Source organism: Ovis aries, chromosome 8 (assembly GCF_016772045.2).
Source record: "Ovis aries strain OAR_USU_Benz2616 breed Rambouillet chromosome 8, ARS-UI_Ramb_v3.0, whole genome shotgun sequence".
Taxonomy (NCBI): domain Eukaryota; kingdom Metazoa; phylum Chordata; class Mammalia; order Artiodactyla; family Bovidae; genus Ovis; species Ovis aries.
The window spans coordinates 47342930-47367610 of record NC_056061.1 but is presented as its reverse complement, the minus strand read 5'-3'; the positions used below and the strand labels follow the sequence as shown (position 1 = coordinate 47367610).

At 40.9% G+C, this 24681-nt stretch overlaps 1 protein-coding gene and 1 long non-coding RNA gene across 3 annotated transcripts in view; one reads left to right on the top strand and one right to left on the bottom strand.

Annotated features, from left to right (window-relative positions):
• The window catches only part of BACH2 (BTB domain and CNC homolog 2), a 388486-nt gene that overhangs the window by 340939 nt on the left and 22866 nt on the right, over positions 1-24681 (bottom strand). The gene's annotated exons all lie outside the window — the stretch shown is intronic.
• On the top strand, positions 13307-23850 carry LOC121820173 (uncharacterized). Its single transcript, XR_006060617.2, has 2 exons — positions 13307-17278; positions 22058-23850. It is a non-coding gene; the product is annotated as an uncharacterized LOC121820173 (long non-coding RNA).

Here is a 24681-nt window from a genome sequence, read left to right as displayed (position 1 = left end):
AGATAATTTAAATGCAGACTCTGCAGATGAAGACTACAATTTATCCCATAGGTGGCAGGTTCTAGGTGACAGACATGTTCTTCCTTCCTTTCTTCCCACCCACAAAGTTTGGGCCATTTCTAGACAATGTTCAGCTGACATGCTTTCAAAAGATGCAAAAAGAGGTGATGCACACTCTCAGTGGAAAGGGAGTGTTCCGCCAGTTTTGGTAAATAACTGATCGAGACCTAAACTTTTGATTTCTAAAAGAAAGAACAAGATGATTCACAAATGCCTAAGGAAAAAGTAGGTCTGGCAGCCAGCTCTGAATGAAAGTAAAAAAAGAAAAATGTTTGCACTTTAAAGTGAATCTTGGTCAAATTTTAAACAAATCAGTTAATTAAATCCTCCTTTCTTTTGGAATGTCTCCATTCAGTACACTTTTTTTTTCCAGTTTAATAAAAGCTGACCTACCCAAATAAGAATTTATAAATAATTAAGGAGTAGTTATTTGTTGTTAAAAATTATTTTCTTGTGAAAGGAGTCAGTTTTCCATTTGTATTAAATATCACTTTTAAAAAAGGGTTTATTGTTTAAGAGATAATTTTTCAAAAACACATCTAGTATATTGAATGAAGCCTCACTGTTCCCTGTCCCTTCTTCCCTCTCTCCCTCTATCCATCCATTCATTCATTAATTAGGCAAATGTTAATTGAGCCCCTGCTCTGGGCCAGGCATGGGGATTCAGCACTTGGAAGACAACAGTGAACAGAATAGTCTGAACGCCTACCCTGATGGAGCCTGAATTCTCATGCTACATCCACAGAGCTATGGAACTGATTGTGAAGGAAAATGAACTTTCAAAAAAATAATAAACATTTCAGTTTTTCAAGATGAAACAGTTCTAGAGATCCTTTACACAACGACATAAACATAGTTAACACTACTGAATTACACACTTAAAGAATGATTATACACTTAAAGAATGATTCTCCAGGCAAGAATACTGGAGTGGGTTGCCATTTCCTTCTCCAAAAGAATGATTAAGAGGGTACCTTTGATATTGTGTGCTTTTTACCACAATGGAAAAACTAAAACAAATTATCAAAAGGTCAAAAATACATGTAGTCAGTATTAAAAAAACTAAGATCATGGTATCCGGTCCCATCACTTCATGTCAAATAGATGGGGGAAAAGTGGAAGCAGTGAGAGATTTTATTTTCTTGGACTTCAAAATCACTGCGGACAGTGACTGCAGCCATGGAATTAAAAGACGCTTGTTCCTTGGATGGAAAGCTATCACAAACTTAGACATCATATTAAAAAGCAGAGACATCACTTTGTCAACAAAGGTCCATATAGTCTAAGGTATGGTTTTTCCTGTAGTCATGTATGGATCTGAGAGTTGGACCATAAAGAGGGCTAAGTGCCGAATAACTGATGCTTTCAAATTGTGGTGCTGGAGAAGACTCTTGAAAGTCCCTTGGACAGCAAGGAGATCAAATCAGTTAATCCTAAAGGAAATCAACCCTGAATATTCATTGGGAGGACTGATGCTGAAGCTGAAGGTCCAATACTTTGGCACCTGATGCGAAGGGCTGATTCATTGGAAAAGACCCTGATGCTGGGAAAGATTGAAGGCAAAAGGAGAAGAGGCTGGCAGAGGATGATGGACACGAACCTCGGCAAACGCTGGGAGATAGTGAAAGGCAGGGAAGCCCTTCTACAGCGTTCTACAGTCCATGGGGTCACCAAGAGTTGGACGTGATTTACTGACTGAACGACAACGACAACAATATTTACTGAGCACTTACTATATATCAGGTTCTGAGTGTCATCTCACTTAATCCTCACAATAACCTTAAGAAGCAGGCACTGTTATTATCCCCATTTTACAGATGGATACACTGAGGGGGAAAGCAACTTATCCAAGGTCACGTATCCAAGAGATGGAGCTCAGATGCAATCCAACTTGTCTCCTAACAAGTTAAACTGTTTCCTTACATACACAAAGTTTTGAAAATAAGCGATACTATTTTCAATAGGACCTTCAGCTAATAGCAGGAAAACAGTGGTAATCATACTACGATAGTAAAGTAGCTACAGTCACATCTGTTTTCATTCTTCAACTTGGTTTTTCAACTCTTGATGATTTCTAGCCCAACTTACTGCCCTTCTGATACTTATTTTACCTGAAAACCTATGTGCTGGACAAACTGCTTATGACCATTTGTCTCTAAGCCATAATATGCTTTTCCTACTAATGGAAAAAAAAATCACACAGGATGGTTTCTTTTAAAACAGACATTACTGAAACCGTAAATATTTTTAGCCCTTTGTACTTTTCATCCAGCAGCTTGGCTGAGAATAATATAGAAACACTTAAAAATAGCCCTTCAGTACTCTGAAAACCATCAACTAGTTTAGCACATACCCAGCACCTGCTTGACTTAATCAACATGATTTTGCTAGTTGAATAAAAAAAGAAAATCCTTTCAGTTTCAGAATTTTGCTCCCTTAAAAACCAAATGTGTCACCAGGGCACTTGGTGTGAGGTTGCCCCCTCTCTTCCTAACTTAGAAGGTGACACCTGGATCAAGTCATGGGTAACTAATGAAGATGCAACTTTCCCCTTCTTGCAACACACCTCAGAGCAGTGAGAAAAAGCTCCCCAGGCAGGAACCTTTGTAACAATTGTTAGGATTTTAATGGAGAGTTATTTTGTTCTACAGTTTATAGGTGTTGTTCCGGTTAACCTGAGGACACAGAGAATAAATCAGCTGCTACAGAAAGGTAACGTTATGTGACAGGAGATATGCCCTCTGACCTGTTTTTCCAGTACGATCCATAGATTTCAGGACAGCAAAAAGGAAGAAAGGGGGAAGGAGGGAAGAAAGAAAGGCAATAATTTATTTGAAATAATTTATTTCAAATTTCCAACTATGGTGTAAGAAGCATTATGTTGTAACAGGGCAGGAGTAGCTGGCCTAAACAAACATCACCACCACAGGATTTTAAAGCCCACATAATGTGAAGCACTGATTTTCAGATTGCCAGTTATGCTTATTTAATAACATAAAGATTAATACAGCTTGGTGCCAGACAGCCTTTTCCCTGCAGCCAAACTGGGAAGATTTTATAACATCACCTTCCATAATCAAAATTTCTTGGAACATGAGGCCTCTGGCCCAAACCAAAGAGAAGTAGTTAAAAAACATCATCTTTTTTTTTTTTTTCAAGTGGAGGCAGAGCTTTAGAGTGAATACATAATTGTATTGTCTAAAGGGGACATTTTCAAGAGTGAAAGGGGATGTTGTCAATTAATCCAGAACACAGGTGTGAACTGGGACAGTCCTGGGCAAACCACAAGTATCCCACATCCCACACCTATGAGCCCACCAAGGGGAAAGTCATAAGCGAGCTTCAGTGTAAACCATTTTGTTTGCTCTGACACTTTTAGGTCTCCTAAAATGTATGAGACCATGCTAATAAAATCTAAGTTTTCTACTTAGCTTTTAAAAAAATATCTCTCTTTCCTTAAGAGTAAAATTTGGAATGACTAGAAAGCATGCCTTCTTCTTGCTTTGTCATGCAAATTCCCCAGGCACAGACAATAAAACTCTATCTAAAGCAAAAGTCAATGGATATATCACCCTGGACAGAGGATGACTTGTTTTTTGCCAATTTGGCTCATTTCACCAATCGCTGATGAATCACAAAGATCCAAAAGACCTATTGGTTTGAAAACAGAACACCAGGGATGCCAGAAATAAGATTTTTAAAGTTCCTACAAGATCAGAAATGAGCCCAAATGAATACAGTCAAGTTGATGGAGGCTCCAAGGTGAAGTTCTGCCCAGTTGATCCATAGAGGTTGCCGCTTTCTGATTCAACAGAGGCAGTGTGACCAGGCTGCCAAAATGTCCCTTTGGCTACATGAATAAAGACACTGTTCTCAGACCAGAGGAGTCCAAGTCTCATCATACTTGGCTCTAGTCAAACTACTCATGGAGAATGGCTTTAAATTTTTCCCACTACATTTTAAGGCACCTTCTCATAAACCGAAGACTGAAGAAGAGGAAAGATCAGAATCATATGAACTCCATCTGAGGAATACTAAAGAGAATGGACTGATGCTGAAGCTGAAACTCCAATACTTTGGCCCCAATGTGAAGAACTGACTCAGTGGAAAAAACCCTGATGCTAGGAAAGATAGAAGGCAGGAGGAGAAGGGGATGACAGAGGATGAGATGGTTGGATGGCATCACTGACTCGATGGACATGAGTTTGAACAAGCTCCAGGGGTTGGTGATGGACAGGGAAGCCTGGTGTGCTGCAGTCCATGGGATCGCAAAGAGTTGGACATGACTGAGTGACTGAACTGAACTGACTGAAAGAGAATTTAGCATGAAAACTTGGAAAAAGAAGACTTACAGAGGTTATGGTGTTGTCTTTATTCAAATAACTGAAGATCTGCCATGAGAACTGTTAGCTTTATTTACAACATAGAAATTAGGATCCCTTATTTGTAATTTGAGGCTGGTAAATGCAAAACTATAACATTTAGAATGGTAAACAACAAGGTCCTATGTATAGCACTGGGATCTATGTCCAGTCTCCTGGGATAAATCATAATGGAAAAGGATATATATAAGTGCAAAACTAGTCACTCTGCTGTACACCTAAAACTAACACAACACTGTAAATCAAATACATGCCAATATGAGATAAAAATTTATTTTAAAAAAGAGGAAAAAAAAAAAAAAAAGAAATGAGGATCCCTTAAAGGAAGCATCTGCATCTGATGGTGCTGAACCTGAAGACATTGAACTTCCTGCCCACTTGCACAACTGGTAATTACATGGGGGAGAATGCTACATTCTTCATGAATCAAACACCAAGAACTAGTCTGGGGCTGCACTAACAGATTTTCTTCATCATGGATTGCAGAGTTCTTCTTTTCCAGCCAATCTAATGAATGAAAGGGCAACCCAAGCGGAAATAACAATTTTTAATACATCTCATGGACAAGTCCAAGTATACTGGAAAGAGGAAACACAGCAGTAGCTACACCATATATTTCATATTTGACCTAAAATTGGCCACACAGAAAGCCTCAGTCACCCTAAAGGACTTCTGTGGTCCAGTACAATATGTACACAGAATTAAATGAAAACATAATTGCTGAACAATTTTTTTTAAAAGCTATCACTGCACAAGTTGCTTTCAACATACAAATAATTCTTATTCCAAAAGACCATTTGTACATAGTAATGGGATGTATATTTAATTTTTTCTTACTTTTTGGCATCCTGAAAAAAACTGCTTTCAAAATATCTATATCCATTTATAAAAATTTAAATGCAGACACTTTAGCAACAAATCACAACCAGATAAAAGAGCTTAACGTAAAAGACTCTAGAGCCAGGAACAAAACCCAAAAGATAAGATATAGTAGAGAAATACAGAGAGAGAAGCAAATCAATAGACTATAATCTCAATATTGAGCACAGGGCTTGGCAGATAGTTGGTATATGCTCTCCACAGAAAGGGTCAATTAAGTAGAGTATAACTGATTCGTGAAAAAATAACTGTGTGTCTTCCTAGATCTTTTCAAAACTACTTGACACTATTTGCCAAACATTAAGAAATCAATATATTAAATTATGCTAATAAGATAAGTGGTGATAAAATAACCTGTAGTGTGGAAGGCCCGGGTCACCCCGTGGTGTGACGCCCTGCAAACTTAGTCAGCAAGGGGGATTTCAGGCCAGATTTTAATTGCCTGCTCTCCATCTTTGGATTTGTAATATGTTTCATGATAAGGAAAAAAAAAAAAGACTTATAGCCAAAAAAGGATGCATCACTTATACTGTCTGTCTTATATAAGTATGTACCTTATATTTAAAACTGTTTTCTTTTTTTCTTGGACTTTAATCCTACAACAAACCAACTGCAACTGCAAAAGCAATAAAACCTAGTACCAACAAAAACCAACATGCTAGGGGATTTACAGCAAAGGCCCAGCAGCTTGATATATTCTAGCTATATAAAGAAGTCTTCTGTCAACTCATTATCTTCCGCTTACAAGTATTTTACTACATTTTAAAAGGCCTGAGGAGCTTTAATGTTTCAAACTCTTAAACTATCTTCCTAGACCCAATGCAGCCAGTAAATAAATATATTTTAAAATAAAGTGAAAAGTCCCCCATTTATCCAAAGGTAACCATTGTAAACAACTTGTTCTCCTTCCAGAAATTTATTTTGCATTTGCCTCTAAACCCACACATAGGTGTGCATACAGTTTTTTAAATAAAAACATTAATAATCTTCCATTTGCATTTTTTCTCCAAACATTTTAACATGGACCTCTTTCTAAGGTAATCTTCCCTTCAAAGAAAATTTTAAAATCTAGGTGTGATTGTATGACCTTATTAATTAAGAGGTTTTTAGAATCACCATAACTTATTAAAGTTTTGCAAAAAAATTTAAAGTGAGATGCAAATTATGTAGAATAAACTGCACAAATCTTAAGTAAAAAAAGAAAAAACCTATCCAACTGAGCATTCATATACCTTAGATTCCCTACAGCCAACCAAAATCTTTATTTGCCTCCATGAACATTCCAAAGTAAGTCAAGATTGTTCAAAAATAGTTGGTTCCCAATCAATTGACTGACTTTCTCAACAACAGATGGGTGGAAACTGCCTTCACAAAATTCGGAACCATAATATGACCCCTTGTATAGCCCCTATATATAACAGAAACAGAATCCCTAGCATTGTTAAAGTGGCACGAAATTACTATACACCATTCCCTCTCTTCTAACACACTATTTGAGATGTGTGGGGTTTTTTTTTTAATACTTTATATTCTTCAAATGATGTGTGGCCACACAAGACTGATGTTCCCAACTCAACTTCATTATCTGTCTGCTGTTGCCTCTCCAGTATCAGCCAGATTTATTCATTTCCATTCAACAATTATTTATTAAAATTTTACTTTGTGCAAGACACAGTGCTAGGGGTAGGGGGTACTACAAATGCACACCCAACATCCATGAGTTTTCAGTCTAGTGGACCAAAGGCTCATATACAAGTGTCTACTTGCCAAGGCATCCAACTGGCAGTTGAATGATGAAACCTAGACCCAAGAGGGGCCAAGGAGAAAAGCAGGGCTCAGCTGTGGTAAATGGGGAGAAACAGTGGACGAGGCAGAGAAGCCGATGGCACCCCACTCCAGTACTCTTGCCTGGAAAATCCCATGGATGGAGGAGCCTGGTAGGCTGCAGTCCATGGGGTCGCTAAGAGTCAGACACGACTGAGCGACTTCACTTTCACTTTTCACTTTCATGCGTTGGAGAAGGAAATGTCAACCTACTCCAGTATTCTTGCCTGGAGAATCCCAGGGATGGGGGAGCCTGGTGGGCTGCCATCTGTGGGGTCACACAGAGTTGGACACGACTGAAGCGACTTAGCAGCAGCAGCAGTGGAAGAGGTGTCACATGACTTGGCCCCGAGAAGACGGGATGTCTAGGATTCCAACTAGCAAAGATTAAAGGAAAGTGAAAAGAGATGGAGAAGAGAGAAGACTTCTAAAGGGAAAACATAATTAAAAAAATCTGCAAAAGCAAAATAAGCAAAGGAGTACTACGTATACCAGAAAAGCACGTAAGGGAGAATGCCAGCGAGAAGCAAGGTTCACACATCCACACCAGAGGACTCAGGATACATGTTTCACCTGAAGAATCAATAAGACTTTGAAAAATGATCTTCCTCTCCCTGTAAGTTATACTCTCTGACTGAGGGCTCAGCCTCAGAAGGGACCAGCATGAAGCAAGAAGGAAGAGGAAGATCCTGGCCAGCCGTCTAAGTCTCAGAACCAGGAACCCACAGAGGGACGTATGTCGTGACCAGGACTTTCTCCCATCAATCCAAAAAGTACTGAGACTTTGCAAACACATTTACCAATGGAAACTTGCCTCATGATTCCTTTAAAAGCTGCTCAGTTTTGAAATAAGAGAACCTCTAAACACTGAATTAAGTCATCTACCTGCTTTCTCTGTTTTTCCACAGGTCACTGAATGTTGAAGTTGCTAGGCAAAAAAAAAAAAAAAAATCATGTAATTGTGGGATTTGGTATACATCTGAGCTTCACAGCATCAGGTCCCCTTACTCAGCTGGTCCTCCTGTTTCCTAGAGGGGCTATTTTATGAAATATAATATTTCCTGGCACACAGCTAGGTCATGTCACACTTCTCAGCCTCCCATGCAGTTAGTTGGTGACACGTGACTGAGATCTACCAATGAAATGTGAGCAAAAGTAATGATGCTAATTTATAGGCCTGATCCATAAAAATCTCCCATGTGGGATCCTCTTATCTTCTTTCCTCCTCTCTTGATGTGCTGTAAAACCCCCAACAATTGTGGAATCCAGGCACTGGAAATGGAGAAACTACAAAATAAAAGTAATCTGGATTTCTGAAGGACAACCAGGAGGAATGCCACTTATTAACACCCATTATGAACTTTGAGATTTGGGGGGTTATCTTTACAAGCAGCTAACTTTATCGTAACAATACTCAAATTCTGAGCACGCTTTTGCCTTAGTTTGGGTCTACTGAGAAGCAGGAACCAAGACAGCATTAGAAACAGAGAAGATCTGCTGGGAGGAAGGAGCAAGAGAAGGTGAGAGGTCCTTCAGACCACAATGTGGACAGTGAGAGGGAAGGAAGGAGGGATGTACAGGAAGTCTCAGACTGCAGTACAGTTCCAAGAAAGGTCTGATTAAGCGAATGTGAGTTCTTAAGCCAACATGGCCCACTGAAAAAATCTTGCATCCCAAAGGAATGAGGCTACAGTGGAAACCTTCATGTCTTTGGTGGGGAGGAGCCCAGGGGCTCAGGGTGGTCCTAGAGTCAATGCAGAGGTGGCCCCAGAGGGGCACCAAGCGGGCAGTCAGCCAGTTTATGCTCCAGCTGCAGATATAAACATCTCCTGGCCACGGACCCCACATTCCTCAAACTTTCAAATCTCAAGTCCTACCTTCCCTTTCCTCCTTCCACTTGCCCAAACGCACACGTACCTTTCCTCCTCTGCTCCTGTCTTTCAAGAAGAGTTGTTCCTTCTCTAGTCCAAAGCTAATTTCTCCATTCATTCCAGCTAATATGTCCTCAGATCTTCTTAGAGACATCATTCCATTAATTGTCTCCTTCCTCTTTCTCTCTTCTGGATTCTATCTACTCTAGTATGTGAACATGCTTAAGATTTTCAAACTTAAAAACTAAGTTAAAAAAAATTTTATTGAAGTATAGTTGATTTATAATGTTCCAGGTATACAGCAAAGGGCTTCAGTCATACCTATATACACCTATTCTTTCCCAGCGTGCTCAGCAGTTCAGTCCTGTCCGACCACTTTGCGACCCCATGGACTACAGCCTGCCAGGCTCCCCTGTCCATCGGATTTTCCAGGCAAGAATACCAGAGTGGGGTGTCATTTCCTTCTCTAGGGGATCTTCCTCACCCAGAGATTGAACCAGGGTCTCTTGCATCTCCTGCACTGGCAGGCGGATTCCTTACTATTAGCATCACCTTTTTCAGATTATCTGTTAATCCCAAATTTATCCCTCTCCCACTTTCCCTTTTGACAACTATGCATTTGTTTTCTATGTCTGTCAGACTACTTTTGTTTTGTAAATAAGTTCACTTGCACCATTTTTTAAACTAACTATTGACTTACTTTTTGTTGCTGAGTCCTTGCTGCAGTAGAGGGGCTTCTCATTGTGGTGGCTTCTGCTGCTGCAGAGCACAGGCTCCAGGGTGCATGGGCTTCAACAGCTGTGGCAATGGGCTTAGCTGCTGCGCAGCACGTGGGATCTTTCCAGATCAGGGATCGAACCCACATCCCCTGCATCAGCAGGCAGACTCTCAACCACTGGGCCACAGGGAAGTCCCCATTTGTATCATATTTTTTAGATTCCACATATAAGTGGTATCATATGATATTTCTCTGTTTCTGATTTACCTCACTTACTATGATAATCTCTTAAATCCATCCATGTTGTAGCAAATAGCATTATTTCATTCTTTTTATGCCTAAATAATATTCTACTGTATACATACATACATCACATCTTCTTTATCCACTCATCTGTCAATGGACACTTAGGCTGCTTCTATGTCTTGGTTATTAAAAACTAAGCTCTAAAAATGCTCATTGACCCTCTTTCTTTCCTTCCCTTCCCATCTCATCTTCTTGCAAGAGTGGTATGAGTGGACTATTTATTTCTTATGTTGTACTACACCACAACTTCTCTCACTAGGACCACACAAACCTACAAGTTGAAATATCCTGGAACCCTTGCCAACCTCTCTGAAATGCTTAACACTATTGATAACTCCTTCCTTCTAGACACTCCTGCCTTGGGTTCTAGGACATGCTATCTTTAAGTTTTCCTCCTCCAGCAGACCATTCTTTCTAAGGCTTCTTTTTTATTGGCCTCCTCCTGAAATATCCACTTCCCAGGGCTTCTATCGTTGGTTCTCGCTGTTCTGTCTCTCACATTAATCTCAACCCACTCCTGGTCTCATGACTTAACTGAACACCCCTACACTGATGACATCGCCCATGCAGTCACTGAAACCTGGGAATTGTCCTCAGTTAGTTCCTCTCTTTCCAGGCTGTGCTGTGCTTGATTGCTCAGTCATATCCAACTCTTTGCCACCCCACGGACTATAGCCTGCTGGGTTTCTCTGTCCATAGGATTCTCCAGGCAAGAATACTGGAGTGGGTTGCCATGCCCTCCTCCAGGGGATCTTCCCAACCCAGGGATCAAACCCAGGTCGCCCGCATTGCAGGGGGATTCTTTACTGTCTGAGCCACCAGGGAGGCCCAAGAATACTGGAGTGGGTAGCCTATCCCTTCTCCAGGGGATCTTCCCAACCCAGAAATTGAACCGGAGTCTCCTGCATTGCAGGCAGATTCTCTACCAGCTGAGCTACCAGGGAAGCTAACTCTTGGCACTGTCAGCTCCTAATCACCATCCCCACCCGCACTGTTCCCTCACTCTTCGCATGGACTACTACAGGAACATAGGAACTGATCCTAGAACCTCTGAATCCATTCCCATAGTCACATCTCCATATAGTTGTAAGGCAATATTTCTAAAGCACAAATGTGATCAAGAAAATTCTTCACTGAAATTTCAGAAGTGGTTCCTCACTGCCTACAGGACAAAGGTCCATCTCCTTAGAACAGTACATAAGATCCTGCACAGTCAGGCTCCCATTTATGTTTGAGCCTGATCTTCCTCCATGTTGACAAGCTCTAGTCATACTGAACTATCTGAAATTCACAGAAGGTGGTATGAGGTTCTATGCGTCTAAAACTTTATACAAACCTTTTGCCTAGATTGCTCCTTCCACTACCCTTGTCCAACTGAGGTAATGTACTACACGTTCTTTCAATATTCAGTGTGGGATTCATTTGTTCACAGATGTCTTTACTGATTAACCCAACCTTCTGTGGGCCCCCTTCTCATCCTCAGACCCCCATTCAAGTGGCCCATTCAAGTGGCTCTTATACAGTTAGTACTGGTTCATGGCACCCATCATGTGATTCCAGGATGGCAATATTGTCCTGTTCCTTTTTGAACAGCATTGACACAAAGTAGGCACTTAATGAATGCTTACTGATAGAAAGAATGAATGATGAGCAAATGCAATCCTCCTTCTTAAGCTGGGCCTGATAAAATTTAAAACAAAATTCTCAGAGTGGCCCAAAATCATGATGACACTGATCAACATTATAGGCACGCACTGGTGGCCAAGTTCAAGTAGTACCATCTTTAATTTACATGTGAAAAGTGAGCACTTGGCACTGGAAGAGAAAGACTCAAATATTCTACATAAGATCACTGCAAAGATAGCTCAAGGGCTTTTATCCCAAGGGACATGCATTCATTCTCAGTAATTGTATAAACCAGGGTTCACATTTCACACGGGACTTTCTCACACAAATTGGAAACAGAAGACAGTTAAATGAAGCAAAGAAAAGCGTGGCTTTGAAACACAAGGAACCACACGTGCATTTTGCATTAAATGCTGTTGTAATTTGCTCACAGAACGTAGTACAAAAATTATCCTAAAAGTTATAGCTTGTAAATTTGATATGTAAATAGGAATTTAAAATTAGAAATCTCCATGGCCACTGAGTACTAAAAGAGTAAAAAGAAAAAGGGAATGAAAGATAAAATATACAGTTTCAAACTCTCTGGGATATAGCTCCCTCCTGCCTGATCACTGGGAGGTCAGTTAGCACATTCAGCGTACTGGGTAAACACAAGGGTTTACGGAAAATGGAACTTTTTATGAAAAATCATGGGTCAAACAACTCTGTGACATATCTGCTGTTAAAGGAAACACATTTTTTTCTCCTACCTGACACGATGATGCATGGTGTACTTATCCATGAGACAACTGAACGTGGTTCCCATCCCAAAGCTTAGTGAATACCTTTTTTAAACTTTGAAAAATAAATCCCCAAACCTAGTTCTTGTAACATATTAAATCCTTCCAAAGATGGATGTTTTCAGGGACACGGTCCAAGGAAAGCTTTTAATTTATTTAATGGTCTCTGAGCTAATGGTATCAAGAAAATGTGTATCTTTGTTCTAAAATACACAAATCACTGATGCTTATACAATATATAGCAACCACTTGACTAAGTTCCTGCTGTTCAGCTTTAAAAGAGTAGCGTTTTACCTGGAACTGAAACCTGAGACTGAAATTCTGCAAAAAGTCTGGGATGACATCAAACTTAACACTTTGCCAAGCTAGTAAAATGATTTCTCAAAACAGCATGCTAGAATATCAGCTTTTAGACAAACCTAAATGAAATGTCAGGGAAGGACTACCATGTTTCCTCCTCTTGTCCATTAATAACCATCATGGACTATAATAACTGATGGTCCCATGCTATCAATCCAACAGATTATTGGCACCAACAAATCCCCTTGGAAATTTGCTCATAACCACCCAAGTCCAAGTAGATGTGACCTCTCAAGTTTTAGATTGATGATACTAAAGCAATGCATTTGTAGGCTGAAAAGCTTATGGTGGTGGTGGTTCAACTGCTAAGTCATGTTTGACTGTTGAGACCCCATGGACTGTGGCCCACCAGGCTCGTCTGTCCATGGGATTTTCAAGGCAAAAATACTGGAGTGGGTTGCCATTTCCTTCTCCAGCGGATCTTCCTGTCTCAGGGATCGAACCCAGGTCTCCTGCACTGGCAGAAGGATTCTTCACCACTAAGCCATCAGGGAACCCCTTGAAAAGCTTTTAATTCAGGCTAAAACGCTCCAGAGTACTAGGAGAAACTCTTTAAATAAATACTCAGGGAAAATCTGCATCTATGGGTGACTCAGTGCTACATACAAAATTTATCCTTGAGCAAACCAAACAGGAATTTGAATGATCTCCCTCTATTTCTCCTCCTTACACTTTTCAAATTCAGTCTCAGCACTGTTCAATCTCTGACCTTTTTACCTTTTGCCCTTTGTCTGAAGTTTTCAACTGAGTTACTTTACAATACTGTTGTAGTTATGGAGGAAAATGTTATTATTCTTCAGAGATGATGCTGCAGTGTTTAGGGTTAAAATGTCACAAGGTCTACCACTTACTTTCAAATGAAACTTTTAAAAATATGAGCCCCTTTCCCCAATAGTGGTGGCAGTTTAGTTGCTAAGTCGTGTCCAATACTTGTGACCCCACGGACTGTAGCCTGCCAGGCTCCTCTGTCCATAGGATTCTCCAGGCAAGAATACTGGAGTGCATTGCCATTTCCTTCTCCAAGGGGTCTTCCCGACTCAGGAATTGAACCTGGGTCTCCTGCATTGCAGGTAGATTCTTTACCGACTGAGCTATGAAAGAAGTCCCTTTCCCCAGTACATATACAAAAAAAGTATATACAGAAAGACACAATAGCAAATGTTAATGATCAGTGAGCATAAACTTAGAGGAGAGAAAGTGTTCCTTATATTATTCTTTCATCTTTCCTCTAGGTGTGAATTTTTCAAAAGAAAGAGGAAAAAAGTTTTAAAAAATTACTTTTCTTAATGAATACCAGTTTTTCATACTGTAAATCTATTTTCTAGCACCACAAAACCTAAAATTTGGGGGACCTTGTGCTAAAGAGATGTCAGAAACAACGGAAGACACCTTTAACTGTCTTCTATGAGCACAACTTTGGTTCAGTTTGCACGTGTTGGAGGGGACTGATTGTGACATCTAGGACGGAGATGGAGGGCTGGACGAATGCACCCCTAATCCAGGCACTTGCCTCTGGAAGTCTCCAGAAAGCTGGGGCCTCATGGTCTCCTGGTCTCTACCTCCCAGGGAGCTCCTGGTTACTCATCCTGCCTCCAGGATCTACCTGTGGCTCCTGGGATATGCCTGGGAGTTCACTGAGGGTTTGGGGCTCAATCCAAAGCACACACACAGGACAAATTTGCCAAATATACTACCGTGTGTTAGATCTCCTAATTTTAAGAGATAAGTGTTATAAATATTCTTAAACTCTTTCAAAACTTCAGCTGAGTCTAAAATGCTTCTTCAGATAATTTATGTATAAATCTTACGTGAGCAATTTACTATTCTAATCAGTACAGATCTGGTCAGAGAAACAAAAGATTGGAACTAAAATCATACTTCATATCTGACAAAACATGAACAGTCTTTCTTGTTCAATTATACTGGCATAGATGGAAAAAAGGCATTTTTTTTTTTTGGCCTCACTGAGAAGCTTATAGGATCTTAGTTCCCTGACCAAGGATCCAACCCAAGCCCTGGGAAGTGAAACTGGGTCCTAACCTCTGGACCAGCAGGGAAGTCCCAAGAAACATTTCCTCGCAACAGGCATGTTGGGATGACTGCCTTCATCCTCACAGAGTATGCTTTCGAGAGGGAACGTGGTAGAAGACAGTTTCTTCTCTCTGCAGCTATTTTTTTTTTTTTTTCCAAAATCACTTTCCATTTGTCCTAAGTCAGGGTTTCTAAATAATCACAACGAAACTGTACTCAAAACAGGGCACTAAACGCCTGTTTTCAAAGTTCAGACAGAAGTGTCAGCTTCTAAGCTGATTTCACACTGTGCACATGATATTTTGGGGGGGGGGAGTAGGTTGCAACAACATGATACAAACATAACTTTCTCTAATGTTTATGCTAATATGATGCTAAACTTCTAACTCACACACTGAAATCTTGGCTACCATCCATCTCTCCTGAACATGGTTGTCTTTTAATTAGCCAGATATGTCTGTAATAATAAATATTAAGCTTCATAAGAACTCAATAAACCCAGGTGAAATCTTTACCACCTAAAGCGTTTAGATAGCTTACAATCAACTAGATGGTGTTTTCTCAATGGGAAATACAGATTGCAAGGCAAGGTATCTTTCGATCTGTTTATACTGAGTGTTTACTTACGAGGCAGCCATGGTGCTACGGAACATGCATATGTGCTCATGTTGTTCTTAGCACAACACTGTGAGGCACGCAGTGTTACAGGCACGGGACAACAGAGAACAGGGAGGCTCTGAGAAGGGGAAACGAGCATGCATCAGGCGTGACCACGTGGCATCGTAACAGTGCTCATTCTACATTATCTCACCTAACTCTCTCTGCAGCCCTAGGACGTATCAGTGACCCCACTTCACAGAGGAGAACACTGGGAGGTACACAGCCGAGTTTGCTAAGCTGGGAACGAAACCCCCTTACGCATCATGAGCACAATCCCTCTCTCCGGTCACCAAATTCTTCAAGCTTCAAGCCAGAAACCGGAGGCAGAGGTCATGGCCATGGAAGGGGCTGCCATAAATATTACCTCCTGGTCACTGTATCCACTGAGGCTACAGAAACCCATTGCCTGGAGGAGGGGAAATATACAACCATGCCCCAGGGTTGAAGGTAAGTTTCTTTTTAAATCCAGAGGATGTGGTCCACTGGGTGGCTTTATATTCTGGTTTAACCCAGAGCTTAAAGCCTAAGGAAAACAAACTGCCAATCTGACTCCAAGGCTGACTCAGCCTTCCAGAGATTCTATAAATGACCGATCACTGAGAGAAGGGAAAGCTCTTGAAGACCCACTGGAAGGCTCTTCTCAGCTGCCTTCCTGCTTGTCCCTCATACTTCCCTCTGTATGACTAACTCGGGGTCTAAATTTACATGTGTAATTATTCACAACAGCCAAAGGTGGAAACTACCCAAATGTCTATCAGCTGATGAATGGATAAACAAATTGTGGTATATTTGTGGCATACAATGGAATATTATCCAGTCATAAGGACTGAAATACTGATACATGCTACAGTGTGGATGAACCTCAAAAACATTATGCTAAACTAAAGACGCCAGACCCCCAAAGTCACATATCATATGTATGATCCCATTTATATGAAGCATCCAGAAAAGGTAAATCCATAGAAGCAGGAAGCAGGTTAGTGGCTTCCAGGGGATGAAACATGAGGGTATTGGGAGTGACTTTTTAATGGGTATGCGGATTCCTTTGGGGTGATGAAAATGTTTTGGAACTAGATTGAGGTGATGGCTACACACTAAATTGTATACTTTAAGAGGGTTAATTTCATGTTATGTAAATCCACTTCAATTAAAAAAAAACACATATGTGAATTCGCACTCCTTGGGCAGTCTTGAATAACAATGTACAGTACGCCAAGCCATAAAGATGCCCCACCCTGGGCTCTTTTTACATTACACACAAATAGACAGAGACGGATTTCCTGTAAGTAAGCTGATCTTGAAGAAAAAAATGTTAGAGAAAGAAAATGAGAACTAAGCCAACTCAACAAAACAAAACAAGATTCAACACTGTATTTTTTCATCTTTGTATCTCCTCTATCCCACGAAACCAAACATAAACCCCAATCATCAAGTACACCACACACAGAAAAACTGGTACTTAAGGAGACCAGTAAAATGAAATCTGTGGTGGGCTGTCCCCCCACTGTCCCAAACTTAGAAGAAAACTCCAACAGGCCCTTAAACATACAAAAAGAGGCACAATCTCGCTGATAATCAAGGATATTCAAAAGAAAACAACTAGAGAATCTCTCTTCATCCATCAGAGTGGGAAACCTGGACAAGATTCCAGCTCTCTAGCTGCAGTGAGGTAACCAGGTATTTCATATTTTCCTGGTGCGACTCTCCATTGATGCAACTTTTTTGGAATGTCATCTGGCATCATCTTTGACTCAGCTCTTAGGAATCTATCCTTCAAACTGGGTAAGTGAGAATATGCGCACAAGAATGTTAACTGTGGTGTTTTGTGGAATGGTAAAAACCTAGGATGCCCCTGAATGCCATCAACTGAGGAATATTTAAAGAAACTATGGCGCACCTTACAGGCTTCCCTTGCAGCTCAGTCGGTAAAGAATCTGCCTGCAGTGCAGGAAACCCGGGTTCGATCCCTGGGTTGGGAAGATCCCCGGAGAAGGAAATGGCAACCCACTCCAGTATCCTTGCCTGGAAAATCTCATGGACAGAGAAGCCTGGTGGGTTGCAGTCCATGGGGTTGCAAAGAGCCGGGCATGACTGAGCGACTGAACTGAACTGAACTGACGGTTCACCGATAACCATGAGGGACATTCATATATTAAAAAGAGGCATCAGATTTATGATTATTGATAAGGAAAAATGTTGTGACACAATATTAAGTAAAAAATGAGTTGTAGAGTATTAATTATGATTTTATCTTTACAGAGAAAATATTATATATGTATGCATACATATATACATATGTTTGTATATATGTATGCATACATTCAGAGGGAGGAAAATAAATAACCTGAGAACTGGGAAGAAAGGCAATAAACTTTTCGATATTTATCTTTATATCATTTGAAATATTTTAACAATCATGTAATTGTCCTGCAACTACATTTTTACATAGAAAAACTTTAAATAAATAGGATTCTTTTCTTTGCACTTGACTTTAATGAGTGAAAAATGCAAATGTAAGAAATATGGATATGACAGTCTCATCAAAACCTACTTTGAGGGTATGACCTGAAGTTGAGGGATTCAGTTCATAGCTCCTAAGTTGTCTGTATTCCATCCCATTCCAGTGGGACTTAAAGTGGGATCTACGTAGACCAGCCCCAAAGCCAGAAACAGGGAGGAGAGTTTAGAGACTTTTTAGCAGTTTTCCAGAGTTAATTTTATGTCTGTTGAATGCAATAATTTTTTTAAATCTTATGATTTTAGATGTTTTTATTTTATTTTTCTAGTAATTCATTTTTACCATATTTTATAAAATCATGCATCCATGACAAAATGGTTAATGAAGCACAGTTCTTCGATGTTCATAATGATAAAGCACAGTAATATATTTAGGAGCTTTAATAATGAAAGATTAAATTGTATTAAACATATTAGGACTATGCTAATATAATCAAACACTTATGAAAAGATACCAAATTGATTTGCTGAAAACTTTCGGGTAATCAGAACAGATTTCTAACCTAAGCAAATGATTAAGCAGTTTCTCTCATTAAGAACAATGAACTCTAGATTATATTTATACTAAAATTTCAGTTTTCCTTACTGAAAACTAAGAGAACTGGAGAATAAATGAAACCCCAGACAACTCCAAAAACCAACTACCAAGAGTTCAATCAAACACAATTAAACTTTTGCCAAAACTGTGGATAAGAAACAAAGTTGACCTGACTTTCATTTTTCTCCCCTCTCATGCTTCTTAGTCAAGATGCTAATGATGACAGAGACAGGCAGTAAGAAGGAGAAGCGAGGGGCCGGTAGGGGTGGGCGGTGGGGTCTGACTTTCCAGAGCTGACTCTTTGAAGTTTCACTTACCAGTAATCTACGCTAGGGGTGGGGGAGGGGTGGGAGAGAAAGCGTTTACATGCTCCTAAGTCTGAGTTTTCCACACGGAGACATATTTTCTAACAGCAGAATGCACCAAGTTATAGTTACCAAGAAAAACTGGCTGGAAAAAGAAAGAACCAAATAGGCTTCCAGCCAAAAGCTAAAATAAAAAAACCACGATCATTTGTAAATGCAAATTTATTCTCTCCTCCCTAAAAAAATTTATACTAATGCTAGAGTGAGGTGCATTTCCAAACTTGGCAGTGTAAATAAAAATAACTGTGAATGCCATGGTGTCGGATGAAATGCTTTAAAATTCACAGCTGTAGTGCTGAAACTGGGAAATCCTGGACTGTCACCAAAGGGGACACAGCCACTGGAAGATGTATGACACAGTTTGGGATCTTGAGGATGTCTGAGAAGTTAGGAAACACAATTGGGTTCTTTTCATATCAGTTGAACTTTATATGATAAGGGAGCCCTAAAATGAAAAGAAACCCCGAGTATGGCAGTGTTATGACACTATCTGGATTCCTTGTAGCTAACAGTATCATCAAAGGAGACTAAAAAATAGATGAGTCTATGGCCCTGGGAAGTGGGGCAGGCAGTGGGCAGCTGGATGATCCTCTAAAGCATGGTTCCCAAGGAACAGTCTTCTGCCTCAATTGCTCTGCTTTAAGGGTGTATCAAATTGGCACCCAAATGATGACTTCAATGGGCAGTGATCAATTAAACACCTCCACCCTCAGACCTCTTATGCTATGTGAAGGAATGCATTGGAACACCAAATTTATTAGGTGTTCGGAAAGACGGATTAGGCCAAACGGACCAATGTAACAAAAAGCAGTCTCAAGCAGCCCCGAGCTATTTACAAAGCTCCCACTCTGCAGTGATGCTAAACTAACCTGTAAATTTAGCTCTTAGAGGTCTGCTGAAGACCTCCAAAGTCCTTAGCCCAGCTGCATTTCCCCTCCCCTAGATTTTCACCAAGCCTACTGCACAGAGTGTAGATGGCCTTCCCCTTTGTCAGACTATTTGGCCCCTTTCCACTCGTTGTCCCCTTGACCTCTCTGCAACAGCTAACATTGCTCAGCAACTTTTAAAATTTTCTCTTGTTATTATCCTCTCTCCCCTAGCGTAGCTGCTTCCCCTATGTCCTCCTTGACTGCTGCTCCTCTCCTTCCTCTGCCTGATTGAGGGTACTTCCCAAAGCCCTGGGTTTCTCATGCTGAGAAATCATCTGTTTCCAGGGATATCAACTCTCTCCTTGTGCAGAACCCGGATTCATTAGTCTCCCCTCTCTTGGACTCCTCTCCCTGACTCTCAGCTCCCCTCCAGTGAACCACCTGTCTAGCACGTAGTGCCTCTACTGCATGTTTAACCCTTTCAAAAGCCTTCATTTCTTCGCCTTGTGTGATTGCCTCCTTCAAAAGAGACTCTCTCTTGATCTCACTCATTTCTTCAACAGCAGAAATGCCACCCAGTCTCCAAGTTGTACAGCCTTCTTTACGTCTTCAGTTCAAGTCATTCCAGGCCTGCTGATTTGTTAAAGCTCCCCTCTGTCTCTTGCTACACACTTGCGCCAACCAGATCCTGTTTGGCTCAGAGGAAATGCTTTTTCTTTTCTTCCCAAATCAACCATCACAATACGGTCACTGTGATCTCCCAATCACCACCCCATGCCATCTTGATCTTTCCATCACTGTCCCCAGCAATTCAAGAGACCGCCCCACCAGGAAGATAGAGGGCAAGAGATAGTTAGGGAGTTTGGGATGGGCATGTACACACTGCTGTATTTAAAATGGACAGCCAACAAAGACCTACTGTATAGCACAGGGAACTCTGCTCGATACCATGTGGCAGCCTAGATGTTGGTGGGGAGGACGGTGTTGGATACATTCTCCCTGGGGGAGAATGCATACGTGTATATGAAACTATCACAACACTGTTAATTGACTATACCCCAGTACAAAATTAAAAGTTAAAAAAAAAAAAACCTCCCCACTATCCACATCTCCTAGTAACGAAGGGTGCATAGAGCAGAGTGTTCAGAGCTCAGGCTCTGGAGCCTGACAGCTTTTGAGTCCCAGTGCCACCACCATTATCCTTCAAAGAGTTGACAGCATCTGCCCTGGAGGGCTGCTGTGAGGGTAGGATTACCTCACTGCTGTAGAGAACCTGGAACAGTGCCTCGCACAGAGAGCACCCCTTCAGTGCTAGCTTCTCATGGCTCCCGTCTGAATGACACACACAGACATGTCCTTCTCCCTCTGGGATCATCCCTGCCCTCACTCAGTTTATACCGGATGGGAGGCCCTTTCTCCTCCATGGCTGCTGGATACAACTTCTACCCGCGGTTAGGGCTCAGGGCTAATTCCCACCCAGCCAGTGGGTCTTCTTCCATTACTCCGGCTGCACTCATCGTCCTTGACTCTGAAATTCCGTAATACTTTCTGGATGTCCCTAAATCAAGTTATTCTCTGAATGACCAAGGGTGAGAGGCAGCGCACACACTGCACAGAGCACTGGATCTGGAGCCAGAGGCCTGTCCTTTCCTATGGGCTCCGCTACACGGGTCCTGCGCCTCTGCCCCTCAGCTTCTTTCTTGAAAATGTTATTCTATTATCTCATTGATAAAGTTTTCTCAAAGGATGAATAAGATCACCCCCTTGTCAGGTATATTAAGAAACACTGGTTTCCTTCCAGGGAGACTGTAAACCCCCCAGAGGCAGTTCACATTTCTCCCAGCTCCAAGGATGGTCTGTTGTTGTTGTTCAGTCTCTAAGTCATGTCCAACTCCTTGGGCCCCATGGACTGCAGCATACGGGAACTGTCCTTCACTATTTCCTGGAGTTTGCTCAGACTCATGTCCATTGAGTCAGTGATGCAATACAGAAATTCAAAAGACGTGTATGTGAAGGGCAGATGGAATAAATGAACCCCTTACAAGTCTAGTGATCCTCTGTCAATATTCTGAAATGGACTTTTCCATATCTGTGTTAAATAACCGACAGCTTCCAACATAAAATGCATTTTTGCACACTCGGTCTACCAAGAACATAAAATGATTTCTACGTTTGCTCTAACGAGGGATTTAAACGATCCACCTAACCTTTATCTGTTCTATGGCACTAAAATCTTTTTTCAGGTCTCTCTTTCTTTTTTTACAAAATACAGAAAATGCACAGCAAAAGAAGAAAGGGCAATGGCGACACAAAGTAACTGGTAAGATTCTTCATAGCTACTGATAAAAAGGGAATTTTGAACCACCACCTTAGTCATAAACCAGCGTCAGGCGAAAAATAAAGTGTGCAGGAGAGAACCGGGACCCAGGTTCAGGCAGCTGGTGAACAGAACTCACAAGACGAACTGCCGGAAGTGGTGCCGCACCTTTATCACGCCGCCCCCACCTGACCACCTGGAGCAGCCTCAGAGGAAGCAGACAACCCCCCACACTTTCCAGCTGCATCTCAGCAGCCACAAAGTGCGCACACATCATCAGCCAACGTACAAAATTATATCAGAAGCATCAATGTGAAAAGGGGAAAATCTTCAACTCATGATGAGTAACCTGTGTTATTTAGATTCGGTCACCAAGACCTAAAGCTAAGCTTTAGGGGAGACCCCTCTAAACACACCCACACAAGCCTGATAACTGGCTACCTGCGTGCAGGATCTCACCATCAAATATTCGAGGCTCTTGAAAGACTAAAGCTACAAACCCCCTGGCAGAGAATAGGAGCCCACAGTGGTGAGGGGTATTCTGGGTTGGGGGGGGGGGTGTCCTGTGGTTCTGCTCCCCCTGGTGTTCAGTGATGAATGGAAAGATGTCACTGGATTCAAAAGCAGGGAGGACTGTTCTCCGCCTTAGAATTAGATTGGACAAAGAAAAGATCCAGGGCCCTGTGACCACTCGACATTGTCCTACCAATGAAAAGGCTGGATCTTATTGAATGAGTGTAATTCACATGTTTGGAGGAGTATTGTTAAGAGGTTCTTGGAGTGTTCAGAAATCCACATTATTTTAAGTGGAGAGAAAACAGGAAAAAAAATAAGAGCAACTGTTTACAAGTCATTTTTAAAACTTTGCTTTGTTCCACTTGAATAATTTTTTAATCACCATTTTAGGCAGTTACATTCAAATGCACCTGCACTGTAAATCAGGAAAGAACACACCTGTTCTTCAAATATGACTTGAAAATAACCTGATTCCCCCATCATGCTCTCATTTGATATTGATTTTGGAAAGTGAGCGGAAAAACTGAATAAGCTCAAATGCTGACCCACACCGTGTAGCCCTAAGGAAATCATCAGTGGACATTAAAAAAAAATGTGACTTTTACACATATACCCATAATCTCTCAAAGTACACACAGTAGTTGGAGACTGGAGTAATCACACTTCTCTGACATAACAATAACCAGGAGGGTCTTTTCTACAAAATGCAAGAGATGTCCGTCATAGCAACAGAAGAACGGAACTTTCAGTTCATAAGTGATATGCCCTAAGTTAATGTCCTTTTCTCCACTCTAAAATAATTTTCATTTACCACCAATAACCACAACAATGCTCTTTGTCCACTGAGGCTACATTTCCATTTGCCTTTAACCTGCCTAGGGCCACCCTGAGTCAGAGCACAGAAAAAAGAAAGATTTCTTCCTCTGTCCAGTCAATTTAAGTTCAACAACTCTGGTCAGTCTAAACATAAAACACCCATCTTTAAACGATCATCATTAACGTTAAGAAGCTACAAAGACTGAAGTCTTCTGTTGGCAAATCCTAGAACTACCCTTTCTTCACACAGGATGCCTCTGGATAAATGTCTGCCTTCATTTTTTTTCTCCCCTAAAAACAGGTTGGGGAATTTGTAATTGCCTTCTTTGCAAGAATGCAAATTTGATTGCCTGAAGATTCCCCTAAACAAAAGAGGGAGGGTTGGAGGAAAGTTCAATAAAGTTTTGAGAACGGTAGCTTTCATTATAGATTTTGGGATGTAATTTCCTACCATTTACCTGCACCTCAAATTCCTCATCTCCCAATAAACATAATCCGGATACTTATTGCTCATTATACCCTAGTATAATGTCATCCTGGTAACAATCTCATCTTCATTATCCACTATTTATCTGCCAAAACTTCTCTTGGAGGAAAGAAGTATAACTGTAAGGGAAACCTTAGTGATACAAATTCAGTCTTTTCCTATGTGGTGTGCGTGCTCAGTCGCTCAGCCGCATCCAACTCTGCAACCCCATGGACTGTAGCCCACCAGGCTCTTCTGTCCATGGAATTTTCCAGGGAAGAATACTGGAGTAGGTTGCCATTTCCCACTTCAAGGGATCTTCTCAAACCAGGGATCGAACCCGAATCTCTTGCACCTCCTGCAGTGGCAGGAGGATTCTTTACCACTGCGCCACCTGGTTGCCCCTTTCAAATTCTATACAGATGAAAAAGTTTACTATTTTCATGCTTCCATCCAAAAATGTGTTAAAAGCAGAAAAATTATTACACCTTAGATCCTTTTGTAAAGACTGCCTTGATATCTATTTTGATATAGTATTTGAGGATTAGAAGTCTGTAGTTTTTTACTACATATAATATAGATAAATAACAAGGTCCTACTGTACAGCATAGGGAACTATATTAAATATCCTGAAATAAACCATAATGGAAAAGAATATGAAAAAGAATATATATAAATGAATCACTCTGCTGTATACCATAAATTAACACAACATTGTAAGTCAACTCTATTTCAGTTTTTTAAAAGTTTGCAGCTTTTACTTTTCTTCTAAAGACTATCA